Source organism: Miscanthus floridulus, chromosome 8, assembly GCF_019320115.1.
Source record: "Miscanthus floridulus cultivar M001 chromosome 8, ASM1932011v1, whole genome shotgun sequence".
Classification (NCBI taxonomy): Eukaryota; Viridiplantae; Streptophyta; class Magnoliopsida; order Poales; family Poaceae; genus Miscanthus; species Miscanthus floridulus.
This window is the reverse complement of record NC_089587.1, coordinates 111,454,424-111,472,006: the sequence shown is the minus strand read 5'-3', so window position 1 is coordinate 111,472,006 and position 17,583 is coordinate 111,454,424. Positions and strand designations below refer to the sequence as shown.

The 17,583-nt window shown below is 45.2% G+C and overlaps 1 pseudogene; it reads left to right on the top strand.

The window, feature by feature from the left end:
• Positions 1–14,123: 14,123 nt before the first annotated feature.
• LOC136473272 (probable arabinosyltransferase ARAD1) lies at positions 14,124–16,574 on the top strand (annotated as a pseudogene).
• Positions 16,575–17,583: the final 1,009 nt, after the last annotated feature.

Below are 17,583 nucleotides of genomic sequence, written 5' to 3'. Positions count from 1 at the left end.
CTCTCCAGCTGCTGCAACTATAGACTCAATGCTGCACACCCTCTGAGGTCTGAATATAGCTCCACTGTTAAGATATGCATTGTATAAATCCTCCTGGAGTGGTGTGTAGAAGTCCTCTGATGCTCCGTCATCCCTCCTCGATGGGAACCACTGCCCAAACTCCACAAACTTGAGCTGCTGCACCTGCTTGGTCCATGGCGGCCCTCAAGTCCAAGTGTGTCATAGGAGGCGGACCTTGTGGTCTGGGTGGTGGACGAGAACCCCTTCGCTGTGTATCTGCCCTCGGTGTGACTAGGGCATGGGTATGACCAGAGCGGCGAAGCTGTGGCTGAGGTGCCTGCTCTGTCTCCTCGGCCTGCTATCCCTCCTAAGCCTGCTCTACTGATGGTACCTACTGCTATGACTCCCCTAAGGCTGATCCTCATCGATGGCAACACGCCAACCTCCAATCATGAGAGTCCAAGCTGGACCACCATGAAGGCGCTCAACCCTGCTCAAGTGTAGCCCTCACTTCTAGGTGAAAGCTGATCTGCGATCTAGACTCCACTATGAGCACCTCCTCTCTCGGCATGCTCTGTAGCCTCTGTAACTATGGCTGCTCTAGCTAGTCTTTGCATCTGGATACTTGCACTTCTTTGTTACAGTCTTCTTTATCGCCTTGCCTTTTGGATCTATAGGCAAGCAAGGCGGACGCCTTGGATCCTCATCACCCGGACCGCCCCCAACATTCTTGACACAAACCATTGGTTGGATCTAAAGAGAACAACTGCCGCTGATAAGAGACAACTATTGACTATCACTTCCGAGGCTTGACCTTGATCCATACTTGCGAGCTTAGCCCCGAGTTGACTGACAACTGCCACTGAGACCTCAATAGCACCGACTCACTACATGATGGAATAGATCGGGTTTATAAACAATAACACTAAATCTAGAGATGCGAAACCCTAATAGAGCAAGCAATTGGGTACAAAATTGAATCAAAGGCTTGCAACCTGATGAACCATTGATCCGAGGAGAAGAGAAATGACGTGCGGGGAACCACCAAAATGTGAGGCTAGGGCACGAGGCGTCGGCGGCGCTGGCGGCTAGGGCACAACGTGGCGCAGTGGAGCGGTGACACGGCGTGGACGACACAGGCAGAGGCTCGACGGCGTAGGAGAGGCACGGGCTCACGGCTGGGTAGTACGGTGGCACTGTAGGGTGGTGCGGCAGTGTGAGCGCTGGAGCGTGGTGCACAGGCGTGGGAGCAGCGGGCGGCGCGTGGAGCAGCAGGCGGCGCACGGAGCAGTGGAGGCGGCGTGGGGAGCTACTGGCGGCGCGTGGAGAAGCGACATGCGGTGGAGCATGGAGGTGTGGTAGGCAGCATGGCGGCGTGGGCTTGGCTGGTGCGGTGGCTCGGTGAGGTTGTGGAGGCAGCGATGTGGGTGGACTGGGTCAAGGACGCGTGGTGGCTCATGGTTATAAGGGTCCAGATGGAGTTGGATAAGGAAAGAAGAAAGGAGTTCGTATGCCGCATGAAACCTATTGACCAAACGCTCCGGTGGCAGCGACCAGACGATGCCACCCAGCGTCTGGTCGATTCCAGAGAGGTCCAAATCTCCTGGAATCATGACCGGACGCGTCCGGTGGACACCGACTAGACACAGCCAGAGTCCAGTCACCTTGCCTTGAATGCCTTCATGCTCGACCGAACACTGAACCTCCAACTGACCAGACGCTGAAACGCAGAGTCTGGTCACTCCTTCGCAGCGAGTTCACCTCCTATGAACTGACCGGACGCTGGACACCAGAGTCTGGTGCAGCGTCCGGTCACTCCTTTTCTAGCGAATCTTCAAAGTCCTTCGTGCTGCTTGTTCCCAATCAAGTCCCAACTCAAATAAGATCAAAATAAATACCAATTGGGACTGATGTGAGTGACCTCTCTCAAACCCTTATGTTTTTCAAAAATATTTTGCCTTAGGCTATAATTCTTTTTAAGAAAATAGGTAATAAGAGGGCAATTTGAAGACAAACGACAAACAACAATCATGCATATATAATGCAATACTTGAAAATAAATCTAGTTGCTTGTCAAGTTTGATCCAAGGTTAAGCTTCTTCACACGCTTTTCGGCGGTTATCTTAACCATGTTAGACAAGCCCTATATGCATTACAAAACATTAAACATGTTGTATATTACAATGCAATGCAAGGGACAACACAAGCTCATTTTTTAGTGAAGTTACTAAAATCAAGAACATTGAGCTCATTCCGCAATCTACAAAATGTTGCCTCATCTAGCAGTTTAGTGAAGATATCTGCCAATTGATCCTCGGTCCTTACACCTTCTAATGATATATCATTTTTTGCAACATGATCTCTAAGAAAGTGATGACGGATATCTATGTGCTTGGTGCGAGAGTGTTGAACCGGATTATTTGCAAGTTTTACCGCACTTTCATTATCGCACAAAAGGGGTACTTTTCTAGAACTACACCATAGTCTAGCAAAGTTTGTTTCATGTAAAGTATTTGTGCACAACAAGCACCCGCGGCAATGTATTCTGCTTCGGCGGTGGACAAAGCCACACTATTTTGTTTCTTGGAGGACCAAGACACAAGTGATCTACCAAGCAAATGGCACCCTCCGGATGTGCTCTTTCTATCAACTTTGCAACCGGCATAATCCGAATCGGAATAGCCAACTAATTCAAATATAGCTCCTTTGGGATATCAAAGGCCAATGCTTGGTGTGTGCTTAAGATACCTAAGGATTCTTTTAACGGCAATCAAATGAGTTTCCTTAGGATTAGCTTGAAATCTAGCATACATACATACACTAAACATGATGTCGGGCCTAGATGCGGTCAAATATAACAAGCTACCAATCATAGAGCGGTAGAGAGTTTGATCAACCGGGTTACCTCCCTCATCTAGGTCGAGATATCCATTAGTTGGCATTGGTGTCTTGATTGGCTTACATTCATCCATCTTGAATCTCTTGAGAAGATCATTTGTATCTTTCTCTTGAGAGATGAAAATCCCTTCTTTCATTTGCTTGACTTGAAAACCAAGAAAGAATGTAAGCTCTCCAATCATTGACATCTCGAACTCCTTCGACATCAATTCACCAAACTCTTTGCAAGAATCTTCATTTGATGATCCAAAGATGATATCATCAACATACACTTGACAAATGAAGATATGCCCATCAAGCTTCTTGGTGAATAGTGTGGTGTCGACCTTCCCAATGGTGAAGCCCTTCTCAATGAGGAAGTCCCGAAGGCGCTCATACCAAGCTCTTGGGGCTTGCTTAAGCCCATATAAAGTCTTGGACAACCTATAAACATGATTAGGATATCTAGGGTCTTCAAACCCAGGAGGTTGATCAACATAGACTAGTTCATTAATAAAGCCATTTAAAAATGCACTTTTCACATCCATTTGATAAAGGTTTATTTCATGATGTGATGCATATGCAAGGAGGATATGGATGGCTTCTAATCTTGCAACTAGTGCAAAGGTCTCTCCAAAATCCAAACCTTCAACTTGAGAGAACCCCTTTACCACTAGTCTTGTCTTGTTCCTCATAACAACGCCTTGATCATCTTGCTTGTTTTGGAACACCCACTTTGTTCCAATGACTCTTGCACCATTTGGCCGCTCTTCAAGAGTCCAAACTTCATTGCGGGTGAAGTTGTTCAACTCTTTATGCATTGCATTTATCCAATCTGGATTTTGAAGAGCTTCTTCTACCTTAGTAGGCTCAAAGCAAGAGACAAAAGAGTGATGAGCAATAAATGAAGCAAGTTTTTGTGAGCAAGTCATTACACCCTTTGATGGACTCCCTATGATGAGATCTTATGGATGATCTTGTAGTAGAGCTGTATTTCTTCTATTGACCACTTGAGGAGGAGGTTGTGGAGCATCATCTTGTGCTTGTACCACTATTTGATCATGGGAGACATGAGTGTCTTCATTTTCTACTTTCCCATCTTTATCACTATCTTGTGGCACACTTGATGAAGAAGGTGGATCAATCACTTATACATCATCTTCATCATCTTTAGGCTTGATGTCTCCAACTAGAATGTTCTTCATAGCCTCCCTCAATGGTTCATCACCTACATTATCAAGATTCTCATGTGCTCCTTGGAAGCCGTTAGATTCATCAAATTCCACATCATATGTTTCTTCAACCAAGCTGGTGGCATGATTAAATACTCTATATGCTTTGGACTTTGATGAGTAACCAACAAAAAAACCAATATCACAACATCTTTGAAACTTCCCTAGGTGTTGCCTCTTCTTGTAGATGTAGCATTTGTAACCAAACACCCTAAAGAAGGAGACGTCCAGCTTCTTCCCATTGAGCAACTCATAAGGTGTCTTGCCAAGGAACTTTTGAAGGAATAGGCGATTTGATGCATAGCATGCGGTGTTGATAGCTTCCGCCCATAGAGCTTCGGGGGTGTTGTACTCATCAAGTATTATTCTTGCAAGAGTGATCAATGTATGGTTCTTCCTCTCAACTACACCATTTTGTTGAGGAGTATATGTTGCGGAGACCTCATGCTTGATCCCAACTTCATCACAATAGGCTTCTATGTTTGTGTTGTCAAATTCCGTCCCATTGTCACTTCTTATCTTCTTAAGCTTCATTTTAAATTCATTTTGTGCTCTCTTGGCAAACTTCTTGAAACAAGATGCAACTTTAGATTTGTCATGAAGGAAGAATACCCATGTATACCTTGAATAGTCATCAACAATCACAAGACAATAAAGATTTCCTCCCAAACTCTTGTATGTTGTTGGTCCAAATAAATCCATATGAAGGAGTTCTAGCACTCTTGCGGTTGACATGAAAGCTTTTGTTGGATGGGTATTTGCAACTTGCTTGCCGGCTTGACATGCACTACAAAGCTTGTCCTTCTCAAACTTCACATCCTTCAACCCTCTCACCAAATCATTCTTCATTAGCTTCTTGAGTGAGCTCATCCCAACATGAGCAAGTCTTCTATGCCATAGCCACCCAAGTATTGTTTTGGTGAATAGGCATGTCTTCAAGTTTATATCTTCGGAGGTGAAGTCCACTAGATATAGGTTGTTGTATCTAAATCCTTTGAATATCATATGATCATCATCCTTCTTGGATACAACAACCTCTTTTTGGTAAACAAGCATTGGAAGCCAAGACCACATAATTGTCCAACGGATAGCAAGTTGAAACTCAATGAAGCAACATATAGCACATTGGAGATGAAATGATCATTTGATATAGTCACTTTGCCCAATCCTTTGACCTTGCCCTTTGAGTTATCTCCAAATGTGATTCTTTCTTGTCCATATACTTCTTCATCTAGTGAGGTGAACATACGAGGATCACTGATCATATGTTGTGTGCAACCACTATCAATAACCCAATGACTTCCACCGGTCTTGTAGTTCACCTACACACAAGAGATCAAGCTTTAGGAACCCAAACTTGTTGAGGGCCCTTCACCTTCTCAACAAGTGACTTTGCAACCCAAATTTTCTTAGGTCTATTTTTGTTGGGAGGTCCTAAGAACATCACTTTCATCTTTCCACTAGAATCCTTTCTAAGCATGTAGTGAGCATTGAAGGCAAAAGGTCTAGCATGTTTGGGCAAGGGTTGTGGTGGTGGATGTAACACCCCAGGTGTTTGGCTTCCACATTTGCACTTGCATTTCATGAACATGAGCATCATTCATTCATTCATAAGCTTATATCACATGAAACATGATTTCAAAACATTACAACATGTTGCATATTTCATGTGTGTTGTTCTTGTATGAAATGAAAAGTGTGCAACACTTAAGTGCAACATGTGCAACTTACTTTAGGGAAATATGGTAAGTTAATACTATGCAACAAGATCATGAAACGTGTGAAACATGACTATGAAACAATTGTAACATTTCATGTGTTTTTCATTGTTTCAGTACATACAATGCTTGATTCTTGTGTGATCAAGGTGTGGTGTGGCTAATAATCCTCTTGAACAACTTAGTTACACCTAGAATGTCATTTGGAACATTGTTCATATTGATCATGTTGCCTAAATATGATTTCAAATAGGGGTTTGACTTGTTTTGACCCCTAAACCCTTGTGTTTGACTGTTTAAAAAGTGTAGCTTAGAATGTTTGCATGTCTGAGCAACCTAAAGCAAAGTTGTAGCAAATTTTATAAGGAACAAACTTTGTTTAGAAGACAAGTCATGAAAATGTGCACAACATGTTCAAAAAGGACCCACAAGTTAGTTTTGAGATCTATTTTGTAACTCTGAAAATTTTCTAAGTCACAAAGCATGTTTCAGTTCCATGTACTGATGTTTAGCGCAGTGTATCTCCCAAACCAAGCTGAACCAGCTCGAGTTCCAATTGTAAAAGTTGTAGTTCACATGTAGATGTTCAACTTTGTCAATTATACCTTGAGCTATATCATCACGGATTAGGAGTTAATCACTATCAAACTTTGCCTATCAGTCGGTATCGTGAACTCTAAAACGAAAACTTCAGGCCGGTCATGGCCGACCGTGGCCAGAAGGTGGCCGCCGCGTGGCCGCCACGCGCCTGGCTTGGCCTGACCGTGCCGTGTGCTGGCCGACTTGAAGTGGAGGACTCCCTGCTGCCCTCCGCACGCGCTCTGCCTCCTCCTTCGCTTCCTCCGCTCGCCACGGCAGTCGCAGCGGGCCTCCATCGTCGTCACCGGCTCCGCCGTGCTCGCGCCTGCTCGTCGTAGCACTAGAGCCAGCGCAAGCTCGTGCCTCATCGCCCATTCGCCACCTCCATAGCTTCTCCATGATTCCACCATCGCATCGTGCCCAAGGTTGCTTGCTCGCCGTGCTCGGTAAGCTCCCACGCCGCGCATAGCCTCGTCGGACTTGCGCCGCCGTAGCCCGTCACCGTGGCCGGCCCATCTCTGACCACCACGGGTCCTTCTATAGGGTGCGCTAGAGTCACGTTGGGTTGGGGAACCTCAGAGTAGCCAGAGATTGCGCTATTTTGGTCGCCGTCGACGTCTCGCTGTCGAGCCAAACCACCGCACCGCCATGGCCGCCACCACCATCTTGGTCGCCGGCAATAGGCCAAGCCAAGTAGGTCTATAGACGCGGGAGGTCGATGTGAACGTGTTGGTACCCGTGCCATCGCCGGGGACATCGCCGTCGGCGAGCTCCGTCGGTCGCCGTCGCGCTTGGCAGCGTGCTCTGCTTTGCTGTCGCTGATAAGCGGACCCACTGACATGTGGACCCCGCTTACCAGTGACTGTTAGTAAATAGGATAGCTCATTTATGTAGATTTTGATGCTGTTTTGTGAATTTTGTAACTCCAAATGTGTAGATCCAAATGGTGTGGTTCAAATTTTGGTAGACTCATAGCGAAGTCTAGTATTTAAGAAAAATATGACATGAGCACATGATGTAGAAATTTTGGAAGAATTAAATAGGAACTTGAAATGTGTTTTTAAATGCATGCAAACTTGTTTAAATCATATCTTGAGTTTCTGTGATCAAAAATTATGAAATTTTGTGGGTAAGCTAGTCTTGCATAGTAGAAGCTCTGGTTAAAATTTTAGAGTCATTGCATGTAGGTTTTTGAGTTATAGATTTTCCTTTTATCATTAATTGATACTTGTGTGATTTTTTGTAAATTATCTAGGAATCCTATGACCATGAAACTTTGTGAGTAGTATCCTAGTATCTTAAGGATGCTAGAAAAAATATGAAATCTGTTGCTTGACACTTTTCACTAAGGTTTCCTAATTATGCCATTTTAAGCCATTATGCCTTATCATTTTTGTGTAGGCTGTTATACTTACTCAAATGGTGTGAAATTTTTATGATAGTCTACTTAGAGCATGTAGTATCTACTGTAATTTTTGTAGATTTAATGGTGTAGTTTTCGGATATGTTTACCATTTTCTCTAATTAATTAAATAATTTAAGAAAGGTATTAAAAGAAATGTTTTGGTGATGAACACCCTACTTTCTGGTGTTCTTGTGATATGTGTAATAAGTGAGTAGAGTTAGTTTTGTCCAATTATGTGTTTACATCATAAGTTAATAATTATTTGTTTGCATTATGTCCCTCTGGACAGATCTGGGGACTTTAGAAAGTTCCCCATGATATTTTGGTTTGCTGTGAATGTGATGAATACAAAAGTTGTGGATAATTTATGTATCTAGCGCCTGTCAAAATTTGATGGCATTTGGCCTAGTAGTTTAGGAACTACAACTGTTTAAAGTTAGGTTCCAATTTTGTCTACTTTCTATCTAGTAGGATAGAGTTCAGTTGATTAAAGAATTCGACCTTGTAAAGGTTGGAATCATGCTTAGAGGTCTAAAAATGAATTGTAGACAATTTCATAAGCTTTCCAAATTGTCTTATTGCATGTCATTTGGATTTCTAAATCTCCAGTTAGGGCCAGTTTACTGTACCACTTTATAGTCTCCATTTTACCGAAATACAGGTGCTTGAGTGTATGCTTGTTGCATTGTTCTCATTGATTGTTTAGGGGTTAGCCTAACTTGAGAATATGCTTAGGTGCAGGTGCTAGGTCATTAACTGAAGATGAGCAATTATACATTAGGTTGTATAAACTTGGTAAGTAAAGTGATTTAAATAGGGCTTAAGTTGGAATATGCAGACTACAGCGAACATGTGCATTCCCCGAGCATCCCTGACATTCGTTCATGTGCATCCATGATATTTATCTTACGCATTCATGCAATAGGTGTGCCGGAGGGAGTGACGTTGCTGGAGTTCGAGGGAGCCAACGAGGAGGAGGAGCCCGAGGTGCAGGAAGCCGACGAAGCAGCCGCCGTGGAGGAGTTGCCCGAGTGCCCTGACCACTAGCCTTCCTCTTTCCTAAAAGGCAAGCCCCAGAGCATATTAAGCCTCCCATGTTTTTACAAATACATTGAATATCTTTTATTCGTTGATGATGCATTAAGTATAGGAATTGGTTGGAACCAATTGCTGCATTATATATCCCTCCTTGTCCAGATATCGCACTGGAATCCTATTAAGTTGATGAACAGGTTAAATGCTTAGCCATGCTTAGTGCGGTAGAAGTCAGGTGATTTCCTATCACCTGCGAGCTTTAGGATGAGGTGGATCACGGTTGGCTATATTTGCTATCGTGGAAAACAACCATGTGAATAATGAACTAAGATCGGGCGGAGTCTTGTGTAGGTTTGAACATAGTGACTCCGTCTGCGTCGTTTAAGGACCGATACGTTGTACGTCCTCATGTCATGTTGAACGCAGCCTAACACTTAGCTGGCCGGATAAGTCATTCCGACCGTGAAGCCGAGTAGCTCAACTCAGGCCGGGATCCATGGGGGTTGGATGCATTTTGAAGGTAGTAAGGATGTGCGGAGAATCATTGGCATAAGTCTAAGGGGAGTCAGGTGTTTAAAATCCTGCACTTCCTGGCAGAGTGGTTCTCTGAGAATGCAGGGCGGCCCAGACCCACGTCTTTTCTTTTTATTTTTCTCCTGAGTTGTACCAAAGGTGACTTGTTTGCGACCCTGACGGGGGGGAGCAGGGTTTGTGTTAGGAATAACCCTCCAGCTAGATAGGAATCGATTCGAATCGCCGTCTCTCCCGGATAGTGAGAACTTGACTGAGCAGCGACAACGTAGATTCAATTAATTTAACGATATGGTTAAATGGATGATGATGATAAGGTTGCCACAATGTATACCTGATATGGTTATTAATGTTTGCACCCTAATAAAATGATTGCTTAGTACAGGTGCTAATATAGATGATAGGTTAATAGCTAAAAGTCACTGCTAGTTCAGGTTAAGAGTTGATCATTATTACTTATGCTTTTCCGCAAAAATAAAGTGTCAGCCATACCCACTACATTAAACTATGCATAATCCTTGGTGTCATTTGTTTGGTTTCCGATGGGTAAGTCTAGCTGAGTATATTATCGTACTTAGGGTTTATTCCCTCTTGTTGCAGACGACCTACTATATCAGGGATTCTATAAGTATTGTCTCCATCCGGCAGGTGATGAAGACTAGATCATGGGCATGATCTCCATTTCTCTTATCTGAATGCTTTTGCGGGATTGTGATCAGTGAACCAGTATTTGTATTTGAACTCGGGTGTGTAAGTCAAACTATTTGCTTCCGCATGTTTTACAAGACTTGTTTTGTAATAACGATGACTCTGTGATGATGTAATCTATTTGTGAATGTCTACGAAATGTTGTAACGTACGATATGTTATGTTGAATTACTGTGATCTTGGTTGTATGCAAGCTGGTTTGAAATCCTTCGAGATTTCAGTTGACTACCGGGTTTATGTGGGCTCAAGTTCGAGAATTTGATCGTTTCAACGATTGTTTTTGTACTTGTGCTCTTATAAATTGATCGGTTCTGTGACAGTGTAGTTTGGCACTCATGAGCAAAGTGACATTCTTGTCCACACTCAAAACATCTCTTTGGCTTTGGCTTGGACTTATGTTGTTGTTGAGCTTGAGCCTTCTTTTATTGGTTTGCCAAGTACCCAATGCCACTTCTATCCATCTTTATGATGGTGTTCATTAGTAACTCACTTTGAAGATGCTTGCCTCTAGTGAACTTGCTCAATCCAATCTTAAGATGCTCTTTCTCCAACTTGAGCTTATTGTTTTCTTCCTTGAGAGCATCATTGTTTTTCTCTTCCTTGAACTTCTTGTTCTCATCTTTGAGTTTCTCATTCTCAAGGATCAAACCATCATCATGAACAATGGTTTCTAGCACAATAGACTTGGTGGTTTTGAGTTCTTCAAGATCTTTCTTGAGCTTTTCATTGTCATTCTTGAGCTTGACAAACTCATCATAATCATCAGCTTCAACCACTTGCTTGCCCTTGCTACTAGAACTTTGCTCAATGCTCTCAATAATCGAGTCATCACATGATGTAGCTATATCAATCTTAACAACATCATTAGTAGCATCATGTGGCTCATTGGATAAGAATTCTTGATCAATAACAAGATTATCATGATTAACCTTAAGAGTAGTATATTCTTCTCTTAGCTTGCTGTGGCTAGTGATGAGCTCATTATGTGTCCTCTCAAGTTTATTATGTTTTTCTTTAAGCTCTTTCTTAGAAGATTTGAGCTCCTTGAGTTTGAATGATATAGCATCATTTGCTTCTTTAAGCTCAACACTAGCCTTTTTCGCTATATCATATTTGGCTAAAAGAGAATCATTTTTAGCTTCTAACTTTTTATTTTTAGCTCTAGTTTTTATAATGATCTTAGTGTATTGTTTTAGCAATCTAGCAAGATCATCATAAGAAGGTGATTCATATTCATCATCATCACTATCACTATCATCATCACTAGCATGCTCATTATCACTACTATCATCATTATTAGATACCTTGCGGTCACCTTTGACCATAAGGCATAGATGTGTAGAGGATGATGGCGGTGGTGGCGGTGAAGATGATGAAGAGTCGATAACAATTGCGGCCACCTTCTTGTTATCACTATCATCATCGGATGAGGCACTAGATGAATCAATATCCGTGAGCCAATCACCGACAATGTATGTCTTTCCACTCTTCTTCTTCTTGTGGAAGTCCTTCTTTTGCCATCTCTATTCCTGTATGGCTTGTTCTTCTTCTTCTTCATTACTTGAGTCATCTTTCCTGCCCTTGTATTTGTTCTTGAACTTGTCTTTCTTGGGCTTAGTGCATTGGTGTGCTAGATGACCGAGTTCTCCACAATTGAAGCAATCCATCTCAGAGATTGGCTTCCTTCTAGAGATAGTGAAGAACTTCTTCTTCTTGCCATCAAACTTGATGCCACTCTTGTTGAGCTTCTTTAGCATCTTGGCGGTCTTTTTCACCATGAGAGCAAGACTTTCATCATCACTTGAGCTCTCATACTCAAGTCTTGCTTTACCCTTCTCTTGGCTAGCTTTGAATGCTAAGTCCTTATCTTTCTTCTTGGTAGAGGATGAGCAATCTTATGGCGTGATGTGCATGTACATCTTATGAGCATTGATCTTTTCTAAGATTTGTAGCTCCCCCTTGATCCGCACTAGTCCTCGTTGGAGCACCCGCACAAGGGTGTAGCTCCCCCTTGATCCACGCAAGGATCAAGTGCTCTCTACAGGTTGATTCTTCGACACTCCGTCGTGGTGAATCACCCACAACCGCTCACAACTTGAGTTGGGTCATCCACAAACTCTCTAGATGATTACCAAGCTCCCAATCACCACCAAGCCATCTAGGTGATGGTGATCACCAAGAGTAACAAGTACGAACTCTCATTTGACCACGATAAGCCTAATGAGAAGGGTGGATGCACACTTTGCTACTCTTGCTTCACTAATGAGGGCTCTTTTTAGGATTCTCAAATCTCAATCACATCACTAGGACATTGCTTTTCTTGGCACTCTCAAACGTGTTTCTCAGCTGTTGGAATGAGCAAAAGTACCCCCACACATGAATGGAGGTGGTATTTATAACATGGGCTAAAAAACGAACCATTATGTGCCTCTGCGGAGTGACCGGACACTCCGGTCATATTGACCGGATGCGCCGGTCAGTTTACCCCGAACTCCGGTGATTATAGTGCGACCAGACGCTATCCAGCGTCCGGTCAGCACTGACCGAACGCGTCCGGTCGCAATTTATCCTCACTGGAACCTTACTGATGTCGATCGGACGCTGGACCTCCAGCGTCCGGCCACTTGCTGAGCAGCGTCTGGTCAGTAGCCGACACCTGACCAGCGTCCGGTCAGCACTGACCAGACGCGTCCGATCAGGATTCTCCCTTTCTGGGACCTTACTGGAGTCGACCGGACACTGGCCCTCAGCATCCGGTCACTTGACCTCTCAGCGTCCGGTCACTTCCAGACGACTTCACCTTGATCAAATAAACTGACTGAACTCTGAGCTAGCGTCTGGTCACACCGAAGCCAGCGTCCGGTCAGTATTTGACCCTCCATTCACTTCCAACTCTCGATCATATGTGAATGAAGTTTGCTCCATTGGATCTAAGGACTATTTTGGAGCTACATCACGCTAGTTTTAGCAAGTGTGCACCACACCTAACCCACTAGACTCACCTAGGTCAAGCTATCCGTCCGTACCCCCCTTAATAGTACGACCAAAGAAAAAACAAAGTCCTAAACTATTCTAAGTGTCACTTCAACTTCAATCGACACTTAGAAGTAGTCCATCCTTAACCTTGTCGTCCATCCTTTAAAAACCGAAACGATTTCCATCGTAGGGGCATGACCATCATGATAGCCCAATTGATCTCCATTACCGTGACCTAACTTAATTGCCTCTGTAAAACACACGTTAGTCACAGTAATCACGTATTGTCATTAATCACCAAAACTCAACTAGGGGCCTAGATGCTTTCAAGCCGCATCACGAAAAGATCTACATAGTAGAGTTTGTGAGCCACGACGCCACGCTCTCTGTGACTGTGTAAATTTCACGAACTTAGCTTTTTGGATTAAATGTCACTTTAACGTCGGTCATATACTTTTACAGTATTGTTATCTTATCGTGCGATCCGTGTGTTTTTAGTACAAAAGTTTAGCTGTCCCGTAGCAACGCACGGGCACGAACCTATTTGCATATATACTCGAACATGTGTGTACATGATTATATGGAGATACAGCAGAACTTATTCATGGATTTATTGGCGCACGAAAGAAATAGATATCGTATAATTCTTTTTACCGATATAAAATATTATCTTAGCTGTATCACGAAAAAAATCTATACAGTAGAGTTTATGAGCATGCAACGTCGCGCTCTCCGGAACTATGTTAATTTCACGAACTTTACCTTTTAAAATTAAATGTCACTTTGATGTAATAGTATTGTTATCTTATCGTGTAATTTGTATATTTTTAGTAAAAAAAAAATTAGTTGTCCCAACGCACGGACACACCTACCTGGTCTTCGGGAAAAAAAATCCGTTGGTCTCTGCGCTGTTTTTTTTTTTTTTTTTTTTTTTTTTTTTTTTTTTTTTTTTTTTTTTTTTGCGCACGCATGCAGTTGACATGTTCAATGGGAGCCTACAAATAACTAGTCACGGAAGACGAAACGATAGGTCTAACAAACACATAGCCATCCTTCTAGGGTCAGCATGCACATATCCAACGCAAAGGTCGTCGAGATCCATGGAAATTATGAACCTGATGAGGAGGTGTAGTCCTTCGACACCAGTTATCACCACCTTCTTGATCTTGCACGATGGTTCCTGAGGATGCAGAATGGTGAATTGAACTTTGAATCTCCTGCGTGTTGTTTAGCTGCTTGGTGGTGGTGGAGACTAGAGAGGGAGATGCAGCCATTGCCGCCGCCTGAGCACCGGAGGGTTCTCCGTTTCGTGGTCTTCATGGCCGTCTCCCTCCTGGCCCTCTCCTGCTGGGCGCTCGTCAATTCCAGGATCAACGTCGCCATGCCTTACTCTGCCTTCGTGATGCGCGACGTCGTCCACAAGACGCCCGCTCTCACCGGCCTAGAAGACTGGCACCCCCGCCGCCGGCGACCCAGCGTCGACTTCGGCGCCAGCGGCCGTGCCGGTGACCAGTAACGCCACGGCGGCGGGCTCGGTGAAGCTGAGCGGTCCGGTGATCCGGGAGCCGCCGCTGGCAGAAGGGGAACGGGAACGGAGCGAGAGGTGCGACGCGGACAGCGCGGCGCTGAGGGTGTACGTGTACGACCTGCCGGCGGAGTTCCATTTCGGCATGCTGGGGTGGGACGGGAAGGGGAAGGCGGCGGCGTGGCCCGACGTCCGCGACGCCGGCGCCGCGCCGCACTACCCCGGCGGGCTCAACCTGCAGCACAGCGTGGCGTACTGGCTCATGCTGAACATCCTGTCCTCCGCGCTGCCGCCCGGCGGCACCGGCAGCGACGACGTGGCCAGGGACAGGCCCTGCGTCGCCGTCAGGGTGACGAACGCGAGCCTCGCCAACGTCTTCTTCATGCCGTTCTTCGCGTCGCTGAGCTACAACCGCCACTCGAAGCTCCGCCGCGGGGAGAAGGTGAGCCTGAACAGGGTCCTGCAGGCCGAGCTGGTCAAGTACCTGATGCGGAAGGAGGAGTGGAGGCGGTGGGGCGGCAAGAACCACCTCATCGTGCCGCACCACCCCAACAGCATGATGGAGGCGAGGAAGAAGCTCAGCGCCGCCATGTTCGTGCTGTCAGACTTCGGGAGGTACTCGCCGGACGTCGCCAACCTCAAGAAGGACGTCATCGCGCCGTACAAGCACGTCGTCCGCTCCTTCGGCGACGGCGACTCGCCGACGTTCGAGCAACGTCCCATCATGGCATACTTCCAAGGGGCCATCCATCGGAAAGCTGTAAGCCCTCTGTTCTGTCCTCGTCGCGAGTAAAGATCGAATTCCTGGAAGCTTTTTGAGCAGACCGGCCGCCGGCGTTTCAGGGCGGGAAGGTTCGGCAGAAGCTGTACCAGCTGCTCAAGGACGAGCGCGACGTGCACTTCACCTACGGCACCGTCCGGCAGAACGGCATCCGCCGCGCCACCACCGGGATGTCCACGTCGAAGTTCTGCCTCAACATCGCCGGCGACACGCCGTCCTCGAACCGCCTCTTCGACGCCATCGTCAGCCACTGCGTCCCGGTCATCATCAGCGACGACATCGAGCTGCCCTTCGAGGACGTGCTCGACTACTCGGAGTTCTGCGTGTTCGTGCGCTCCGCCGACGCCGCCAAGAGGGGGTTCCTGCTGCGGCTGCTCCGGGGCATATCGCGCGACGAGTGGACCAAGATGTGGATGAGGTTGAAGAAGGTGACTCGCCACTTCGAGTACCAGTACCCTTCGCGGTCAGGTGATGCTGTCCAGATGATATGGAGCGCAGTGGCGCGGAAGATGCATTCGGTGCAGCTGCAGCTTCACAAGCGCGGTAGATTCCAGAGGACGGGTTCGGAATCATGAAGCTCCACACGCGCGGTAGTCTGAACCTACGTGGACGTGGCAAGATTCATCGGTTGATCAATAAACTTTTAGATTCTGTTTGGTTGAAGGACCATTACACAAACAGAATCGTTGTTTACTTGATCACTTGCTTGATTTGTTTGTTTCATCATTGTAAGGAACCGCACCAGCAAGATCTGCATCTCGTTCGCCGGCGTCTCGGCTTGGGCACCCGCCAGATTGGGGCAATCAAGCTCGCACATGCGCAATCCCTTCGCCGTTTGCTCGATGTTGTGGTCAGGCGCAGCCGCGTCCTCGATGAACACCTCCGCTTCCATTTGCAGCATTGGCAACCGTCGCCGTCTCTCACAGCCACGAGCGTTGTCACGTCCATCTCCGGTAGCCATGGCCCATTAGACATGCACACTGACATGACTATTGTGTCTTGCGTGTTTGTAATGTGAGCTGTTAACTCACTGAAATTGTGTCAGTGTTTGTAATGTGAGCCATGTTCGCTTGAACTTATCAGCTCGGCTTATCAGCCATGATACAGTGTTTTTCGCCGCAAAAACCATCAAGTTTTATGTGCTTGTAATGTGAGCTGTGTGAACTCACTATCATGAGATGTGAACCCTTAGTTTGGAGACATGTGGATCTCAATTTGCAAAGACAAAAGATGTGCTGTCCAGTTTGACAACACTAGTGAAGTGCTCTCAGAAAAGCTTCATTAAAATTAAACAAATCACAGCACCTGGAAGGACCAGATCAATGGTGCAAGAGTGACTCAAGATAATGATGCTTTTATGAGATCATCTACATGGTTTTAGTCAGTAAACATTTTGTGCTGTCAAATTCTTTTGAGTTGTGAAGATTCCACTGTCCAGTTATTTTGAATACAATGCCAGCACAACATACATTACTTTGTGAATATTGCATTCTCAAGAATGCATTATCACATTCTCGAAAAAGCAATTACATTGTCAGAGATGGAAACTAAAACTGAGGTACATTGCATTCACTCGCTAATCGCTATCTCTAGAACGAGAAGACTCTGAAGAAAAGCTCCTTGAGCCAGCACCAAGCATCCAAACAGCACCCTGTACATCTGATCGACAACAATCTGGCAATTGTTCTCGTATGTCAAAATGGTATAATGAGACGTGTGTTTACATGTTAGTTGGATACCTTAAGAATTCAAGCAATCTCTGAACAATTAGCTCAGCAAATCACAATCACATCAAAATCTGAGCAATTAGAAGGGTGCTATCACGCCCTTGCACTGAATTGATTTCCACCCACCAGCATCCTCATCCTGCACTCAGCTGGAACCTCATAATGCAGCTCAGAACACACAATGATCCATGAAGGGCCCAAAGAAAGTTTACATTTCAAAACGGAGAATTGTATTGTGGCTGTTAGTCTAACGGCACTAATTGCTGTGACGATGGGACAGTTCTATGCACTAATCTGTGATGAAATAGGATGGAAGCAAGAAAAATATGAATTGAAAGTTTTGAGTATGAAATTAAAGAACGAAGAATAGATGAGAGATCAAGGGGGAATGTTAGCATTGATCTCCCACCAGTTAGGCCCAACGGCCTAACTGGGCCTTGTCCTCGCGCCCTGATCGGGGGCGCCCAACCCTACATGGTTGGTGGGCCC